The sequence below is a fragment of the Eurosta solidaginis genome, chromosome 3 (genome assembly GCF_040869045.1).
Source record: "Eurosta solidaginis isolate ZX-2024a chromosome 3, ASM4086904v1, whole genome shotgun sequence".
Lineage (NCBI taxonomy): Eukaryota > Metazoa > Arthropoda > Insecta > Diptera > Tephritidae > Eurosta > Eurosta solidaginis.
In genome coordinates this window covers 147,846,068-147,865,931 of record NC_090321.1, presented here as the reverse complement: position 1 = coordinate 147,865,931, position 19,864 = coordinate 147,846,068, and the positions used below count along the sequence as shown (strand labels likewise).

General features: G+C 35.4%; 1 protein-coding gene across 8 annotated transcripts in view; it reads left to right on the top strand.

Moving 5' to 3' along the window:
• Positions 1-19,864, top strand: part of Mmp1 (Matrix metalloproteinase 1) — a 422,620-nt gene that overhangs the window by 72,564 nt on the left and 330,192 nt on the right. The window contains exon 2 of one of the 8 annotated variants that reach the window (XM_067773239.1): positions 17,824-18,279. The exons of the other annotated variants lie outside the window; for them this stretch is intronic. The gene's annotated coding sequence lies outside the window, so the exon portion shown is untranslated. The remainder of the gene's footprint in view (positions 1-17,823; positions 18,280-19,864) is intronic. 8 annotated transcript variants of the gene reach the window in all.

Sequence of the window (19,864 nt, the reverse complement as noted above, 5' to 3'; positions counted from 1 at the left end):
AGTAATTCCAACAATAACAATAATAATCGGTCCGGAAATAACAGAAATTCCAATAATCAGGGTTCAAATTCTAGAAACTCAGCCAATGTTCGTGTTTTAAATGTCGAAGCCCCTCAGGCGCGAACACTGAGGGAGCAGGAGCAATTCGACTAAATACTTCTCAGTCTATATATTGTCTAAATTTAAATTTTTCCGATTTCGTCGAAGTCGCTTGTAGCGATTCTCATAAAATATGTTCTTTTCTAGTAGATTCACCGGCAGACATTTCACTAATAAAAATTTCCAGTTGGGCAAACGATGTAAAAGTAGACAATAGTAATGTAATAAATATAACAGGCGTAACAACAAACACGGTAACAACACTAACGGTAACAACGCTAACAGTTAATACAAGTATAATCGCATCAAATACATTTTTTCCTCTGACTCTTCACGTTGTCAATGACAACTTTAATATCCCTTCGGACGGTATAATAGGAAAAGACTTTCTAAAGGCGAACAAATGCATAATCAATTATGCTAATGACACAATTACATTCGTAATAGGGACAGAAAAGGTAAATATTTCAATTTTGCATAGCACTTCAACAAATACTCTTGTAATTCCACCTAGATGCGAAGTTTTTCGTGTTTTTAGTTTGAAAAATTCGACAAGTCCAGTTTTTGTAGATTCTCAGGAACTCTGTAACGGTGTTTTCACAGCAAAATGTATCGTTGATACAAAAAATCCAATAATAAAAGTTATCAACACCACCGACGAGGTCAAGTACGTAAAAGATTTTAATATTCAAACTGAAGACATTAAAAACTTCAATGTCTATAGCATAAATGATACACCTATCGATTCAAAACGTATTGAAGAGCTTAAATCAATTTTGGCAAAACAAATGCTTTCTTACGCTAAAAAGAAATTACTTGATTTATGCTTGAAATATTCTGATATTTTTGCATTAAAAACCGACTTAATGACGCTTAATAATTTCTACGAACAAAAACTTAGATTAACTGACAAAACACCTGTCTATATTAAAAATTACCGTTTGCCATACACACAACGCGAAGAAATAAATAAACAAGTCAAAAACCTATTACAGAATGATTTAATCGAACCTAGTTTTTCAAATTATAACAGTCCTTTAATTTTGGTACCGAAAAAAGATCCAACAGGCAAAAAGTCGTATCGTATGTGCGTAGATTTCAGAGCAGTCAATAAAAAGCTTATAGCCGACAAGTTTCCACTAGCACGCGTTGATGACATACTCGACAATCTTGGCAGAGCCAAATACTTTTCAACTCTAGATCTTTTTTCTGGTTTTCACCAAATACCCCTTCACCCTAAATCTAGAGACGTAACTTCTTTTAGTACAGATCGAGGTTTTCGTTGGAAAGTTTTACCTCTCGGGTTAAATATAGCACCAAACTCTTTTTCTCGTATGATGTCAATAGCATTTTCAGGCATTTAGCCAAATCAGGCTTTTATGTATATTGACGACGTTATCGTCATTGGTTGTAGTGAGACACACCACCTTAAAAATTTAGAAAAAGTTTTCGAAACCTGTAGAAAGTTTAATTTAAAGCTGAATCCAAACTAGTGCAATTTCCTTCGTTCCAAAGTAACTTTTCTAGGGCATAAATGTACGTCAAAAGGTTTGCTGCCAGACGATTCAAAAATAGACGCTATCAAAAGGTATACTAAGCCAAAAGACAAAGATACGGTTAGGCGATTTGTCGCATTTGCAAATTATTACAGGCGATTTATACCGAATTTTGCGTCACTGGCAGCGCCTTTAAATCGTTTAAATCGGAAAAAAGTTGAATTTGTTTGGGACGAAGCGTGCGAAAACGCTTTCGAAAAACTAAAACTTGCATTAATGCCTCCTCAACTTCTACAATACCCTGACTTTACAAAAGAATTTATAATTACAGTAGATGCTTCTAAGAGTGGCTGTGGTGCTATATTAAGCCAAAAGCATGGTGATAACGATTTACCAATTTGTTTCGCGTCAAAATCTTTCAATAAAGCAGAACAGAAAAAAGCAATTATCGAATTATAACTCCTAGCAATACATTTCGCTATAAAGCATTTTCGTCCATATGTTTACGGTACAAATTTCATAGTAAAATCCGATCATAGACCACTAGTTTATCTTTTTAACATGAAAGACCCTTCGTCTAAACTTTCTAGAATTCGATTAGAACTGTCAGAATATAAATTTACGATTAAATATATAAAAGGAAAATCTAACGTCGTGGCTGATGATCTTTCACGCATTAGTAAAGACGAAATAAAAGAATATACAAATCATGTGTTAGCAGACCAAACAAAAGGAATTACAAAATAAAGACGATAATTTTACTGATACTTTTTGCGAAACGCCTAAAGTACAAGTTTATGACAATTTTCATACAATTTTTCAAAAAAGATACCGCGAATAAAGTCGACTATACAATTTAATAAGAATAATGAGATCTCTAATATAGAAATTCATGCGCATTTGAAATATAAAAAACTAAACTTACTTAATTTTGTGGATGCTAACGGAAAGACAAATTTAGATGAGTTATTTTCGAGGCTTGAAAAGCAGCCGGCAGTCACAATATTAAGCAGTTAGAATGGCCAAAAAATGATATATTTTTCAAAGAATTTTCAATTACAAATTTTAAAATCAGCGGTAATAAAATTTTAAAATCATTACAAATAATATTAACAGACCCCGTAGAAACTGTAACAGAAACAGAGCAGAAACAAAAGCTTATGACAATTTATCATGAGGACCCTTTGTTAGGCAGTCATTGCGGTACAAAACGATTATATTCCAAATTAAGAACAAAATACTATTCGAAAAATATGACAAGAGACATTGCGAAATTTGTCAAAAATTGCAATAGATGCTTTTTAAATAAAGTAATACCAAAAACAAAGGAAAATCTTTTCTTGACTCCAGCAAACCCTTTGACATAGTAATTGTGGATACAATAGGTCCACTTCCGGAATCCAAATATGGTAACAAGTTCGCTGTTACTATGATTTGTGACTTTTCTAAATACCTGGTAACAGTAGCTGTACCAGATAAATCAGCAAAAACTATTGCTTGCGCTATTTTTGAAACCTTCATATTAACATATGGTACAATGAAAGCTATTAGATCCGATTTAGGAACGGAATATAAAAACGAATTATTATCTGAATTGACAAAACTTTTAAACATTGATCATAATTTCTCAACAGCCTACCATCACGAACCTGTTGGTACTGTTGAAAGAAATCATAGAGTCTTTAACGAATACTTGCGTGCATACCTAAATGAAACGTATTCAGATTGGGATACATATTTAAAATACTTTACATTTTTACACAATACTACAAGTAGTTCGGTTTTTGATAATAAATTTACTCCGTTTGAATTAATATTTGGCAGAAAAACTACAATGCCACATGAATTGCAAAAAGAGCAAATTGATCCGATCTATAACGTAGAAAATTACGCAAAAGAGCTTAAGTTTAGAATGCAAACATCGCATAAAATGGCAAAAAATTTGATTAATAAGCATAAGATTAGAAATAAAGATTTATACGATAAAACAGCTAAGCCTTTAGAAATTAAAATTAATGATAAAGTGTTAGTAGAAACAGAACCTAGGAATAAACATAAAAATATATATCACGGTCCCGACATAATAATGAATATTGAGGGGCCAAATGTAACAATTTGTGAAATAAGTAAAGAAAACGAAAAAATTGTACACAAAAATCGAGTACAAAAAATTAATTAATTTAATAACCTATTACTAATCATCTTTAGATATAAATGTATTTTAAAAATCCGCCAATAAAGGCTAAAAAAATGTAACAAACAAATATACATTTAAAAATAAAACCGGTTTACTTCAAACATTAAAACAAATATTTCAACCCAACTTTTATATTTCATTTTATTCAAAACTTTCTTTTCATTTTTAATCATATTTTTAGAAGTTGCACTGTGATGAACGAATGAGTCTCGGGTTAGAACACCCATATTAAAGCCTAAAGAAGAATGTGGCAAGATTAATTACTAATCGCACCAAATTCTTCTTTTCTAAAGGGGGATGATGTAGTGCCATAGTAAATTGCATTAAAATAAATTGTAGATGGCAACCCTCTTTAGAAATGTGCAAGATGCAACCATACATCAGATGCACTTGGCATCACTAAAATTGTTAGAGTCGAGCAACCCGGAGAGTTTCTGATTGGCTGAAACTGCCGTTGCTCGACGCCATCATTTATTTCGTTGCTAAGCAACGTAAAGAAAAACTGCGGAGCTACAGAGTTGCGTTAGCGGCAATTTTCAGTTTAAAGTGAACCGGCAGCTGCATAAGCACGTAATAAGAAAAACGTATAGAAATTATAGAGTGGTTAACAAAAAAAAATAAAAGTATAAAATAAAGCTGTGTAAGAGACTTTAAAGGAAAGTGTTACATATAGTTATAAAGAAGGAACTAAATTGTACATTTATAAGTAAAGTTTAATAAAGAAGAATATAGAAACTAAAAACTGTTTTTACTGAATTAAAGAAGTAAGGAAAAAATAAGGGTGAGTGTGCGCGTAGCAGCTCTGCGTGTGTGATCAGAACATTTTGGTCGGATCCCTAAAAATGGATCCTCCTCGATATCATCTCTTCTACATATTATAAATGTTCCAAATAGTAGAAACAAAATGCTAGATTTAGTATTTGTGGATGGCTCGGTGGGTACTGACTTTACTCAGATTCCACCTTTATCTCTTCCAAAAGATCCTCTGCACCCTACGCTTGAGATATCACTTGATATCAGCCTACCGCGCAGGATTCAAGTACTTACTGTCTCGACCTCTATTAAGTATTAAAAGAGAAGGTTGCTAAGCTTGAACGTCAGGTGAATTTCAATGCACAAAAGCAGCTGGAAAATGACGTAGGATAGTTGGTGTACCTAATGCAGAAGCGAATAACTTAAACGAATGCCTCGAGTGTATTTTTACGAATGCACTAGGCTTATCAGTACCAATCCAACAAATTGAGCGAAGCTACCGAAGAAATTAAAACCGATCAGTGCTTCCTCTGCCCCGCGTACCCCTATATTTGTACTTTTCACAACACATCATATCAAACAGAGTATAAAACGCGCGAAATTGTTAGCAAAGAAAAAGCTCACGCCAGGGTTTTTCTCTTCCGATAAGAGTAGGCAGACAATTTACATGAATGATAGCCTTAGTTATTATAATAGAGCTCTGTACGCTGCTGCCTATAAAACTTAATTACGCCCAGACATTTCGTCTACTTAAAACACAATGCCGGGCGAAATTGACGCTGTTTATTCAGAGTAGCCATTATTTAGAAATAAAGATGAAAACAATTAAAACTTCTTTAATTCTCTGCTTTAGCACGTGACTGCTAAAACACGCTTAAAATATTAAGAAATTAACAAAATAAAACAAAAATATTAAGAAATTAAATTAAAAATTATATGTAAAGAAAAAAAAATTGTTTTTGGATATTATGTTTTCTTTTTTTATACTTAAAAAATTTAACAGCAGCAACCCTTGGGATGTTTGTCGTTATCGCCCGGCGGCGACGATAGAAATAAATACATCGTCGCAAAATGACGTCGCGTAAATTTCGCTCTTGGCGTTCATTGTGTTCACCTTCATGTATATATGGGGATTGTATTTTTGACAAGGCGATGTTCGTCACGTTTATTTCGCGGCGTCAGGGCATTGTGTTTCAAGCTTAAGAAATAGATTCACTACAAATATCTGTGGAAAACTCAAAAATAATGTTAAGAAACACAGACAAAAGTGGTATTGTTGTTGGGAGATCTTTTGATTATTTGTCTGGGTTACTAGACTAGTTTTTTCTGTATTATATTTTATATTCTTTTTTAAGATTTAAGTGATGAATTTATTGCTCCCTCTCAACAGCAACAATCCTTTTGTTGACAGCCCTATTAGCAGTATCGATTTTCTAACTCCATATAATAATTGTCTTTACATTGTCCATCAAAATATTCGAAGTCTGGATATACTCCAGTCGAATACAACATCCGAAAACTATCTACCCTTATGGCTAGACATGGTTTTATTTCTTATGTCAACGAAACAACGATAATTTCTTCGGGAACCAGTTTGAATCATGTCTTTTGTAGATTTACTAGCATGTGTAATTCCAGGGGTCTAAACGTGGATTTTCAAATCACTGATCATACCATGGCCGGGATTAAAATAGAAAACTTATACCAGAGAAATAAGAAATAAAAAAAAACTAGGTACAATACATAAAATAAATTATGCATTGCTGAACGACTACAGGCTTCGTCATGTAGATTGGCTTAGGGTGTATACGGAGCCTGATATCTCAAAATCGTACTCACTGTTTATAGGTATATTGCAATTTCATATAAGATGTGCAAGCTACACTTGTGCCCCGCGAAGGCACAAAACCAAACTAAAATCCTGGATTACCTTGGATTTAGTTAAAAAAATTAAACTTAAAGATAAGTTAGGCAGTAAATGTCGTAAGCATCCATTCAATCGGGAACTCCGCTCTCGTTTTGGTAAATTATGCAAAGATTTAAGGAAAGATATCGATCTACAGTGTAATAGCTATTTCCGTAATAGATTCATAGATTGCCAAGGGAACTCGAAAAAGGAATAGAAACTAATTAATCGCGTTGTCAATAGGAAATGCGCAAGTGATGATCAAGTAATTTGTCTAAACGAGTTCGGCAAAACTTTTTCAGATCCGTCCGGCGTTTCCGCTGTACTTAATGAGTTCTTTGTATCAGTAGGGCAGTCTCATCCTACTCCATGCAAGTGTATTATGTCGAGTAATGACGTACCTAGTTTCAGAAATAGTTTTTTGTTTGAACCCACCACAGGTTTAGAGATTCCAACAATTATTAAAAATCTAAACAATTCCTGTTCGTGTGGTTTCGATGGGATATCAAATAAACTGCTAAAGAACACAGCCAGTAATTTAATAGACATTTTGAAATATCTTTTTAATACCAGTATTTACACATGTGTCTTCCCTGACCAGTTGAAATGTGCGATAATTTTACCCCTATTTAAAAAGGGTGACAAGGATAAAAATAATTATAGACCGATTTCCCTGTTGTCATCCATCTCTAAAGTTTTCCAGAAAGCACTAAAAACCGCATACTACTATTTCTTGAAAGCAAACATTTCTTTAGCTCGAGGCAGTTCGCGTTCAGGTCGGGCCGTTCTACTGAAGATGCACTCTTCGAATTTTGTTCATTCATTTGCAAAGAGTTGAATAGCAAAAAAAAGCTGTGGGGGTCTCTTCGTTGACATTACGAAGGCTTTTGATACAGTTGACCATAAATTTACTGGATAAATTATACCGTGCCGGCTTTCGGGGGTTTATACCCTACTGGGTTAGATCTTATCTAACAGATAGGGTGCAAAGGGTAAGAATTCAAGGCACTCTAATTGATCATAAATCAACAATAGTTTGGGTTCCACAAGGTTCCGTGCTGGGCCCTATTCTTTTCCTAGTTTATATAAACTCCATTTTTGACTTACCCTTTAAAGGAAATGTTACTGCATTTGCTGACGATCTTGCATTAGCGTATGGTTCAGGTAGTTCTTTTGACCTAATTGCTAATATAAGTTACGATGTCTCTCTGTTAAGATCTGGGTTTTCAAAACATAAACTCGTCATCAGCAGTAAAATTAAGTTAATGTTTTATAGCTTGAATTCAAAGCAACCTCCAGATGTCAACAAACCTTTTCATTCTTCAGATTGCGAACACTTCACCCTTCATCAGCATTTATGTCCTGAGATAAAGTCTTGTACTTTCAATTCTCTTACACCCTGTAGCGCCAATTGCTTTTTAATTGGCATAGTAGAGGAATTTCAATACCTAGGTCTAGTCGTTGATTGTAATATGAACTGGTCGTCACATTTCCCGCTTGAAAAAATATTTGCAATATTCACTACGCTGCCTCTATCAACTCAGGAATTACTGCTCACTCAAAATCGCTATAAGGCATCACCTGTTGGGGAGGCGCCAGCCTGAACAAAATTCAACCACATAACATTGCAAAAGTGTGTAATACGGAGAATATGCAAGGTGAACCGAATGCACTCCTCAAGGGAGCTTTTTAGAAGGTTATTGATTCTTCCAGTGAGAGACCTATATTATTTTAAAGTTTTTTTCGTTAGATGTGGTTACCGGGAAAGCATGGCCTCTGAAGTATATAATCTGAGGAGAAACGCAAACAATACCGTCGCTGTGCCTTCTTGGAGAACCACGCACTCTAACAAATTTTATACAATAGTGTCTCGTAAACTATTAAATGCACTACCAGCAGAAGTTCGGGGCTTAAGGAATCTTCAACTCTTATTAAAATATGTGAAATCTTTCCTTCTAAGCAGATCGTATTTCGAAATGGAAGTTTTGCTTCGGACAGATAATTAAAAATTTAATATTCTTAAGAGTTATAATTTAATTTAATTAATTTCTTCTGTTTTATTTTTGAATACTATTCACTTTTACTCAACCCACCTTGTGTACACAATTTTGTTATGAATTTACAAGTTTTGTTATTTTGTTATCTTTATTAACCTTATGAAAAAATTTAATATTAATTTAACAGTCCACCCCACTGTATTATTAACAAAAATAGGATTGGCATTTCACGCTATGTTATTCACAACATGTAAAAGGCCCTAACTTTTCTTATGTCTTGAATTTATATTCATACTTTTCCTTATTGTATTTATATTTAAAATTTATGTAGATATAAGCAAAATGATTAATAAACTAAAATTCTACAAAAAGAATTTCATTATGCTCAATGAATTGTTGGCTTCCCATTGCTGTCGATTCCGAAATCTCTATATTTTGCAGTACACTTGACGGCTTCTTTGATAACTGCATTCCTACTCGCTATACCCTGTGTGCGAACAGGCTGCCCACGTTTTGAAGGCAACATATCAGATTTAATAACATTAAATCTAAGCTTTACCATAGCTTCAAGATATCTGGAACATCTGCAGACCGCTCGTTTTAACTTTCACCGTCTTAGTCAGCTTTGTTATAAAGATTACTCAAGTTGTTGTAAAGATCAATTTTTAAAAAATCCAAAGAAGTCCCACAGTTATGTAAATTCAAAACGAACAATTTCTAGGTATCCTTCTTTATTTACCTTTGGATGTAAAAAAGCTAGCACTGATGGCGATTTGGCAGAACTATTTTCAGAGTTCTTTAAGTCCACCTATTCCTTCAGCAGTTTTCATTCCTGTGTATGCCTGTATCGCTTAGATAGCTCGAATTCCATTATGAATCCTGCTATTTATAGTAATAAATATTTTTCTTCAGAGTCTTCAATCTTTGAAGCCCACCATTTCTCCGGGACTTAAGTACTCCGCTGCAAATATATATGATCAGATTGTAAAATTTTTTAAGTTATCTCTGGGATCTGCGTCTTTCCCGCCACTTTGGAAACAGTCTTCTATATACTCTTGCATAAAAAGATAGTATGTCAAAAGTTGATAACTACAGGGTATTGCTAAACGTTCAGCTGTTCCTTAAGTTTTTGAACAGATTGTTACCAGTCAACTTCAATATCAGTGCTCTTCCTTTTTATCTCCATGCCAACACGGTTTCATTCGTCAAAAGTCAACCACTACGAACTTTATTGTATTCATATCTCTAGTTATGTAGAATTTTTAGCGAACAAGCAAACGGATGTCATCTACACTGTTTTCAGCTAAGCATTCGATACCGTCAACTATGAGCCACTTATTCATAAGCCTGATTTACTGGGATTTCCGTTTCACCTTTTAATGTGGCTGAAAAGCTATATTTCTAACTGGACCCAGAAAGTTTGTAGTTTCCTCCCGTGTACCTCAGGGAAGTCATCCTGCCCCTTTTCTCTTTACCCCGTTCATAAATGACCACCCACAGATAATATTACATTCCCATACTATAAGGTATGCGGATGATGTAAAACTTTGACACACTTATTGTCCTACCTATTTGAGCTCCTTAGATCTTCTTCAGGCCAATTTGAACTCGTTCCAATCTTAGTGCATAACAAACTTATAAGCTTTAAATTTCTCTAAATGTAAGCAAATGACATTTCACCGAGTGAAGTATTTTCTGAAACCTTATGTAATAGATGGTACCCCTTTGGAACATATGTATATTTATTGCAAATGATCTAGGTGTCCTTTTTGATCCGAAACTATGTTTTAACATACATATTTTATCTATGGCCAAACAGCGTTGGGTGTACTTGGAATTGTTTAAAGATGGGTTATAGAGTTCGATTATCCCTACCTCACTAAGATTCTTAACAAATCGCGGTCCGTCCAATACCCGAGTATTGCCCATGCGTTTGGTGTCCTGATTCTCAAAATCTTATAAAGCAATTTTTGATATTCGCATTACGTGCCTTAAGCAGACATTCTATTGGGTTGGTTGCCGTCAGTCGGTCACCGAGTGGATTGCCAACTGCGAGGTATGCAACAGAGCGAAAGGGCCCAAAACCCGAAGTCATGGCCAGATGAAGCAGTATATTTCAGGTGCACCATTTGAAAGGATCGCCATGGATGTCGCAGGTCCATTTCCTACTAGCAACCGCGGAAACAAATACGTACTGGTGGTTATGGATTATTTCAGTAAATGGCCAGAGGTATACCCAATCCCAAACCAAGAAGCAGAAACAGTAGCAGAAGTGGTTAAAAACGAATGGGTTGCAGGGTATGGTGTACCAATGGAGTTACATTCTGACCAAGGCAGGAATTTTGAATCAGCTGTGTTCCAAGAAATGTGCAATAAGTTGGGCATTCGAAAAACACGGACAACTGCATTGCATCCTCAGTCCGATGGTATGGTGGAACGCTTCAATAGAACATTGGAGGAGCATTTAAGGAAAGTTGTAGACAAGTACTATAAGGACTGGGATACACACATATTATTATTCTTGATGGCCTACCGATCGGCAGTACATGACACAACGGGCCAAACTCCCGCAAAGGTAATTTTTGGCAATGACCTTCGACTGCCAGCTGATTTGAAGTATGGGATAGATGCCGATGCGGAGAGGAATGTCAAGAAATCCACTGGTGTCTTGGAAGAAGAGCTGAGAGAGATACACGATCTGGTAAGGCAACGAGCAAAGATTATGAGTGACAAGATGAAAGCGAGGTACGATAAAGTAATTAATTCGGAAGGGTTTCAGGAAGGAGATTTGGTGCTGCTATACAACCCACAACGAAAAAAAGGTTTGTCCCCGAAATTGCAGTGTAACTGGGAAGGCCAATACAAAGTTGTAAAACGGATCAACGATGTAGTGTACCGCATACAAACCACTACCAAACCACGAACCAAAATGAAAGTGGTACATTTGGAGAGATTAGCAGCGTTTAGATCGAGAGATTTGTCTGACCGGGACGATCAGACTTAGGTGGAGGGCAGTGTCACGGATATTAACATCACTAAGGCGATGCCAAGGCCACGATAAGCAGTATTTACGTCAATAATCAAATCATGTATACACATATATAAGGCAGCCGAAAGATGTCACACACAGATGTATTTACTTATACGCCTATGTATGCGCGAGAGACTGTAAACTACAAACATTCACATAAATAATTCAATCATTATGTATCTACATAAACGAATAAATAAGTGTGTCTACACATATGTACGTATACGAGCAGCGGAGCGGCAATGCACAAACACATGCATATATCTTATCTGAGTTGTCACAAGAGAGAGCAATAATTTGTGCACGTAGTTGTGACTGGCGATTTTGTAGCCGAACTAACTAGTAACTTCTGGAAATCGAAGAGCCTAGAAGTATGCAGCGTAAACTATAAAAGCGGGGCAGGCGAGTAAGAATTAATTCAGTTTGAGTTGAGCTATCAATCAGTTTGATTAAGCACGCGATCTGGCGGCCAATAGTAGAGTTTCATTTGAGTTATCAATCAGTTTGGTTATTAAGCCAGCGAGTAGCAAAGTATAAGTGTTATTGTGAAGTACTTTAATAAAGGCCATTTTTCCATTATTCAATATTGGAGTTATTTATTCAACAGTTTAGTGATTCGAACTTAGCAGAGGATTGCAAATAAGAGGATTTGCAGTAAAATCGTTACAATATAATCAATATGATCCGTAAACCTCAATTGGCAATCAGGATCCCTAAGTACTTAAATATTTTGACATCCTCAATTCTCGTATTCATTATTTTTAGATCTAAATTAAGTGATTCTTTATTGGTCGTCCTAGATAAAACCATGAACTTAGTTTTGTTAACGTTAAGCTTGAGTTTATTAATGCAAAGCCATCTATACAATGAGTCCAAATCTTCTTGCATTTTGCTCCTTGCTATTGAAATGTCCGTTTCATTTACTTCAAGTAGCGCATCATCTGCAAACAACCTGATTTTACTATATTTCAGTGCTGATGATATATCGTTTATGTAAATGTTGAACAGGATTGGTGCTAATACCGACCCTTGTGGTAAGCCTATGACCACTTGTGCCTCGGATGAGACTACTGACTCGATGGCTGTTCTTTGTTTCTGGTCTGATAAGAAGCTTCTAAACCACTGCACTTAATTTTCCCTAATACCAATTTTTTGTAGTTTATCGAGCATTATATTACTATCAATTGTTTTGAACGCTCTTCTCAGGTCAATGAAAACTGCTACTATATGTTTTTTTAGGCTCAGCTCTTTATTCCAGCTAGATATGACGTAATTTAACACCGTCTCGCAAGAGTGACTTTCTCGGAAACCGGATTGTTCCTTTATAAAGATTTTATTATTTTCTAAGTAATTAAGCAGTTGATTTTTTATTACAATTTCCAGAATTTTTTCTATGTTCAGCAATGTATTTATCGGCCTTAGTTCTTCTTAGTTGACTTGCTCTGCCGAGAATTCGGGATACCCTCAACAAAATATTCGAATAAACTCTCCTCATCAAGGCTAATAGCATTCCCTATCTCCATTAGACAATACAAATACTCTCGCAAGGTTTCCGATGGTTTCTTCCTCGGATTTTTTAACATCTTATGGACTTCGACAGCTGACAATTTTTTACCGAATTCTAGATTTAGTGCTTCTTTCAACGATTTCCAGTCGCCGATGTTAGATTGGCTTCTAACAAAAGCTCTGGCATCTCCCTTTAACAACTGCCTTGCATAAACAAATTTTTGCAGTTCGTTCATTTTCGCATTATCTTCAAAATCTCTCACCCATTGACCTATACTCGGATAACGTACCCCCGTAAAATGGCCTATCGAGTCCTCTATATCACGCAATGTAAAGTGTGATGGCTGAATAGTCGATAGTTGTTGGGGAACACCGGTTGCATCTCCATATAAAGAACCATTATCTGAGCCGGATTCCCCATCGTTATACAAATTGAAATGCTGGAGCAACCTGGTTTGTAATTCAACCTTTCGTCCCGTTGTACTCAACCCTAACTCTGTCAACTTTTCCGTTCAGTCCGTCCACTGTTAATGATGTAATCGTTTGTACGTCCATAGTGTCAGTTGCGCCCAAGATTGATGTGAATGGAGAAAAAAAAAATCATTTTTTAAAAATACTTAAATTATTGTTATTTTTTACTATCTTATCGATCTTACTAAACTACAGTGTTTGGTTAAGCGAAATTTAAGGCAATGTTAAATATCTGTTTGAATTCTAATAAGAATTTTGTTTTTACTTTTCTTCTTTATTAGCAATTTTCTTGTTGAAAATTATTGATACTTCTTATTTACTCTAACTTTTGTTATTATTTGCTTTCTTCAGCACAAAACTTTATTCGCCCTATAGTTAGAGGATAGATATAATAAGAGCCGTCACTCGTTATTTTTTAGGCATTTACTCGATGTAAACTATGAGGTAGTCGCTACTTTTGTTTTATCAAAGAGGATAAATATAATAAGAGCCGTCACTCGTTATTTTTTATGCATTTACTCGATGTAAACTATGAGGTAGTCGCTACTTTTTTTTTGGGCGAGATGTTTATAAATGTCTTCTATACATTTTCATGGGGTATTTGTGTTTATTTTTCCGACTGTATTTAATTAATTATTTAATTCTCTTTCCAAAAAACACGTTTGCATAAAGTGACAACACCGCATGGAGAAATGGAAGGCAATTCAAAAATGTTCCTCATAAAACAAAAGTAGCGACTACCTCATAGTTTACATCGAGTAAATGCCTAAAAAATAACAAGTGACGGCTCTTATTATATCTATCCTCTTTGGTTTTATGAGGGACATTTTTGAATTGCCTTCCATTTCTCCATGCGTGTTTTTTGGAAAGAGAATTAAATAATTAATTAGATACAGTCGGAAAAATAAACACAAATACCCCATGAAAATGTATAGAAGACATTTATAAACATCTCGCCCAAAAAAAAAGTAGCGACTACCTCATAGTTTACATCGAGTAAATGCATAAAAAATAACGAGTGACGGCTCTTATTATATTTATCCTCTTTGGTTCAGCTATATTTTATTATGACACTAACTTCTCTTTCTAACTACGCCCTTTGATCTACGTCTTCATTACATTCACAAATTTTTTCTATATTTTCACATAACCAAAGAGGATAGATATAATAAGAGCCGTCACTCGTTATTTTTTATGCATTTACTCGATGTAAACTATGAGGTAGTCGCTACTTTTGTTTTATCAAAGAGGATAAATATAATAAGAGCCGTCACTCGTTATTTTTTATGCATTTACTCGATGTAAACTATGAGGTAGTCGCTACTTTTTTTTGGGCGAGATGTTTATAAATGTCTTCTATACATTTTCATGGGGTATTTGTGTTTATTTTCCCGACTGTATTTAATTAATTATTTAATTCTCTTTCCAAAAAACACGTTTGCATAAAGTGACAACACCGCATGGAGAAATGGAAGGCAATTCAAAAATGTCCCTCATAAAACAAAAGTAGCAATTACCTCACAGTTTACATCGAGTAAATGCCTAAAAAATAACGAGTGATGGCTCTTATTATATCTATCCTCTTTGCCTGTATATTTCAACTTTTGCACTTTTTAATTTTGATTTAGAAACTCGCTACTTTAATTCGCTGCTTTAATGAGCTTCTTTTCTCACAACTCAAATCTTTTAAACTTTACAATTTCATCTTAACTTTTATTTATAAAAATTTCGTTTCTACTACTACTATTTCTACTAAAATACAACGTTCACTTAGCTGCAACTTCTTGTACTCCGCTCTACTTTGATATGCTTCTTCCACTTAAGAATTTTTCCGAAATTGTTGTTGTTGTTGTTGGATTCTTCCTTTGATCTGCTGGCGCACTTGCCTTGAAATTACTAGCGTCTCTGCTACTGCGTACAGTTGACTTAAAAAATTTGCTGTTTCACAATTTTCGCATGATGGCGAATTTTTCCAGCCTTTTCACAAACTAGCGGAGCATCTGATTTTGGTTAGCCCCCAATTTTTAGTTCAATATTTATTGTGTTTATTAAGAATGTTTATTAGTTGTTAATTAGGTTTAGTTTTTACACATAGTTGTAGATTAAGTGTAGTTTTAGAATAGTAATAGTTGTAATTGTTGCTTAGATTTTAATTTCGCAAAATATTTTCGTTAAATATTTTAATCAACTTTAGTTATTAAACAATAGTTATTTTCAAGGCTAAGTAGCCGTGCGCATGTTAAACGCGTCCGTCCGTTTCGAGTGCTTTAATTCAACTGTCCTTTCGGTATTTTTTGATTGTCCATTCGTCCGTTAGTTATTAAGCGTTGGTCAAGTTTTCGTTGAGTCTCAGAGTCGCTTTTTATCAGGGTCGCTTAGGTCAGAGTTGCATTCCCACATAGATGTTGATGATTTCTAGGTTTGCATCGCCTGACCGGACAGATAGGCCTTGACGTTCTAACACATTGTCCCTGCGGTCGATGCCAGGATCAAATATATAATATTGCACAGAGTGGTGTATGATAAACGCGAGGCCGCCTCCATTTCCGCTCTCGCGGTCTTTCCTGTGGACATTATATCCAGAGCAGGTCTGCAATGCAGATCTTGCTGTGAGTTTAGTCTCTTTAATCGCAGCAATGCGGATGTTGTGCCGCTTCATGAAATCGACTATCTCCGTAATCTTCCCAGTTAGTCCATTACAGTTTAACAGCAGAATTCTGAAGTGCATAAGGGGAGACATCGCCACTCTGGGGGTAAGTGACGGGTGACTACGCCTGGGTTGTGGAAGGCCAGGACGCAATTGCTGTTGTGGCCCTGGGACTGGGCGTCCTTGGGCAAGCATTGGGGTACCCGGATGATTTGGGTTTGTTCTTCCTCCATACAGAAGTAAATCTGACTTGGAAGTATAATGACAAAGTCTATAGTACGAGCATTCCATGGTAAATCGTTAATTTTAACCGATTTCGAATTGCTTTCCTTTTTAATTTTCAATGTTAATATATTTCAATTAGTATCAGTTTGAGAAAGAACAAGTTAAAAAAATGGTATACAAAAATTAAATGAAAAAATCAAATTATTCTCAAAAATTTATTAGCAACCATTTTTTTATTCCATCCTGAAAAAATATAAAATGGTAATTTCTGTACATAGACTAAGCCTGTACCTGGGATATATATGTGAATATAAGTAAACTGGAGTAAATTTCCAGAAGAGAACTTAGGCCTAGCTTCTCTCTCTCTCAATTTATGTCGTGCTCCTTTTAAGTTTTCCTACAAATTGGTGGGACTGATCCTACATGTTTTACGCCGACTACGAACGAGATTTGTAAGGCAGATAAATTTTCACTGAGAAATTTTCTACGGCAGAAAAACATTCGAAATCAAATGCAGTTTTTATGTCAGTCTTTCGAAGTTGATCATATAAAATTTTAGCAGTGTAGCCTTATAAATGTCGGAAATATCTCCTAAAGTATTGAATTTTTACAGAACTTTATTTCTTTTTGAAACAATATTTATTTTTTACAGGATTATTAGTCGCGATCAGAAGAACTAATGTGTTGAAATTCATTACAATACATTTCTTGACAGTTATTGCAAAAAATAGGCTGGCGAATAGACCGACGAATAGATGAGCAAAGTTAACATACATTTTTTTTCTGTTGAGACTACCGGTTTTTCCGGTTTACTTAAGTAGGATATAAAATAAATCGTTAGGTGCTACCACCGATTAAGTCCATAGTGGCTACCGAAAAAATCGTATTTTTTCGAGAAGTTCCCTCACGCAAAAATGCCTCTCTGGATCCACCCATGGTACACAAAGTATTAGATAAATTATCTATTTCTATATTATCTATTTTATATCAAGCGTAGACTTTTCCGTAACTTCTCGGTTTTCTTTGATATCCTACTTAAGTCAACCGAAAAAATTGGTAGTCTAAACCGTAAAAGAAGTTTATGACAGCATTGCTGATCTATTCATCGGTATATGTGACAGCCCATTTTTTTTTTTTTTGGCAATAACTTTAAAGAAATGTATTGTTATGGAACTCAACACACTAGTTCCTCTGACCGCGCTAATACTCCTGTAAAAATAAATATTATTTCAAAGTGAAATATAATTCTGTGATAATTCATAGCTTAATTCATAACTTAACAGAATTACGGAAGTCATTTATAAAGCTACAACTAAAATTGTATATGATCAACTTCGTAAGGTTGACTTAAAAACTATATTTAACTATCTTGAAAAAAAGCGCTTGGCAATGCCTACTAAGGCAGCTCGAATCTTTTGGAAATCTTTGAATCGAATTCAAAAACGGTTGAAGATATTGTTATATTATTTATAACCATCTATCCTTTTCCAAATAGAATTGCCCTAAGAAAGGATTACAAGATCACACATATAGAACAAACATACAAATCGAGATCTGTAGCATTTACCGCTTTTCCCCAAGTATTTGGCAATGAAGAAATGTACATTTACACATATCGACTCGCTGTTTTCCGAAATGTTTCCATATCCAGCTCAAAATTAAGACATTAAAAGATCCATAAAGCTGTCAACCGATGGAGAAACACTGCCAAGATATAGGAAAAATTTAAAATGGTAGCAAAAATTCGGCGAAAGATGGAAGGTTTTAAGCCGCTGTCAAATATCTGTCAGAATGAAAAGGGCGGCCAGCCCGAGTCCCGTTCTCAGTCCAATGCCCAGAAATGGGCAACACTTTAAGCGACACCAGAAGAGAATTGCCGGCAATAGTAACACGGAGTTTATGCGTTTGAACTCGGACATTTCGTATCGGACATATGTACATACGTATGTGGGTATGTAGGTATTATCAATTAATGTCTTTATTTTGCATATTTATCCTTTTTTTCAGGTTGAAAATTACTTTACTTTAAAGCTTTCATCAACAGGTTTCATTTGATATCCATATTGTATAAACATGTTCTAGGGGTATCCGGGTCCACGATTTGGCCTATATCTCAAGACCCTAGTCACCCAGGTTATGAGAAATTACGCTGTACTAAATCAATCATCAACAGCTATCATTTCATATCCATTGTGTATAAACACATTCTAGGGATACCCGGGTCCACGTTTTGGTCTATATTTCAAGAACCTAGCCACCTAGCGAGATAAAAGTATGCCTAGGGACTTCCGTGGGAGAAACTACATAAGCATGCACATTTTTGCATTATTCCGTTGTGCAGTATAGGCGCCATTACGTAATAACGTACAAATATTCGATTTATATATGTATACTAGCAGACCTGTCAGACGTTGTTCTGCCCTAAATTTGGTCTATCTCCATACATTTTAATAAGATTTTTCCACCTAACTCTGCCCCCCCCCCCCCCCCTCCTCACTTTTTCTTAATCCTTTTATTCACTCCTCCCTCCGTCTTTTCGCTTCATCTGTCTCTATTTTCGTCTCACTCTATCTCTTTCTCAGTCTCCTTCTCCTTCCCTCTTTTCTCTTCTCTAAAGTTTTTCCCATTCTTCTTCATCCCTTATTGTCAGGCAAATCGAACAGGACGTATGTAAATAGTTATGTGGGTATTATTAATTCGTGTCTTTATTTCGGCTTCGCATGCACAGTTATCAGTTTTGCCAAGTTAATGCAACTAAATCGAATATCACAATGAAAATTACTTTAAAGCTCTCAGCAACAACTTTCATCTGATATCCATATTACACACACATTGTAGGGGTATCCGGTCCAGGTTTTGCCCATATCTTGAGACCCTAGTCACCCAGCGGTATAAAAATTACTCTGTACTAAAGCACTCTTCAACAGCTTCAATTTGATACCCATAATGCGAAAACATATCCTAGTGTTACCCTGATGCACGTTTTGGCCTATATCTCGAGACCCTTCACAAATAGGTATGAAAACTACCCTGTACTAAAGCACTCATCAACAGCTTTCATTTGCTATCCATATTCTATAAACACGTTCTAGGGGTACCCACGTCCACGTTTTCGCTTATATCTCGAGACCCTCGTACCCCGCGGGTACGAAAAATACCCCGTATCAAAGTACTCATAAACAGCTTACATTCGATACCCATATTGTACTAACATATCCCAGGATTACCCAGGTCTACGTTTTCATCTCAAGACCCTATCCAGAACGGGATAAAAATTATCCTATGTCTGTCTCCTGGTTCTAAGCTACCCCTCCACCAATTTTCAGCCAAATATGTTCATCCGTTACTTCCTCTTAAATCACTCTTTATCTATTAAAAAAAAGCGCATCAAAATCTGATGCGTATATTCAAAGGGACATAGGGACAGAAAAAGCGACTTTGTTTTATACTATGTAGTGATGTACATCCATACATACCTATAAACCTACGCCCGAAGTTAAATAACGCAGCGAATACTATATATCAGGCATGCTTAA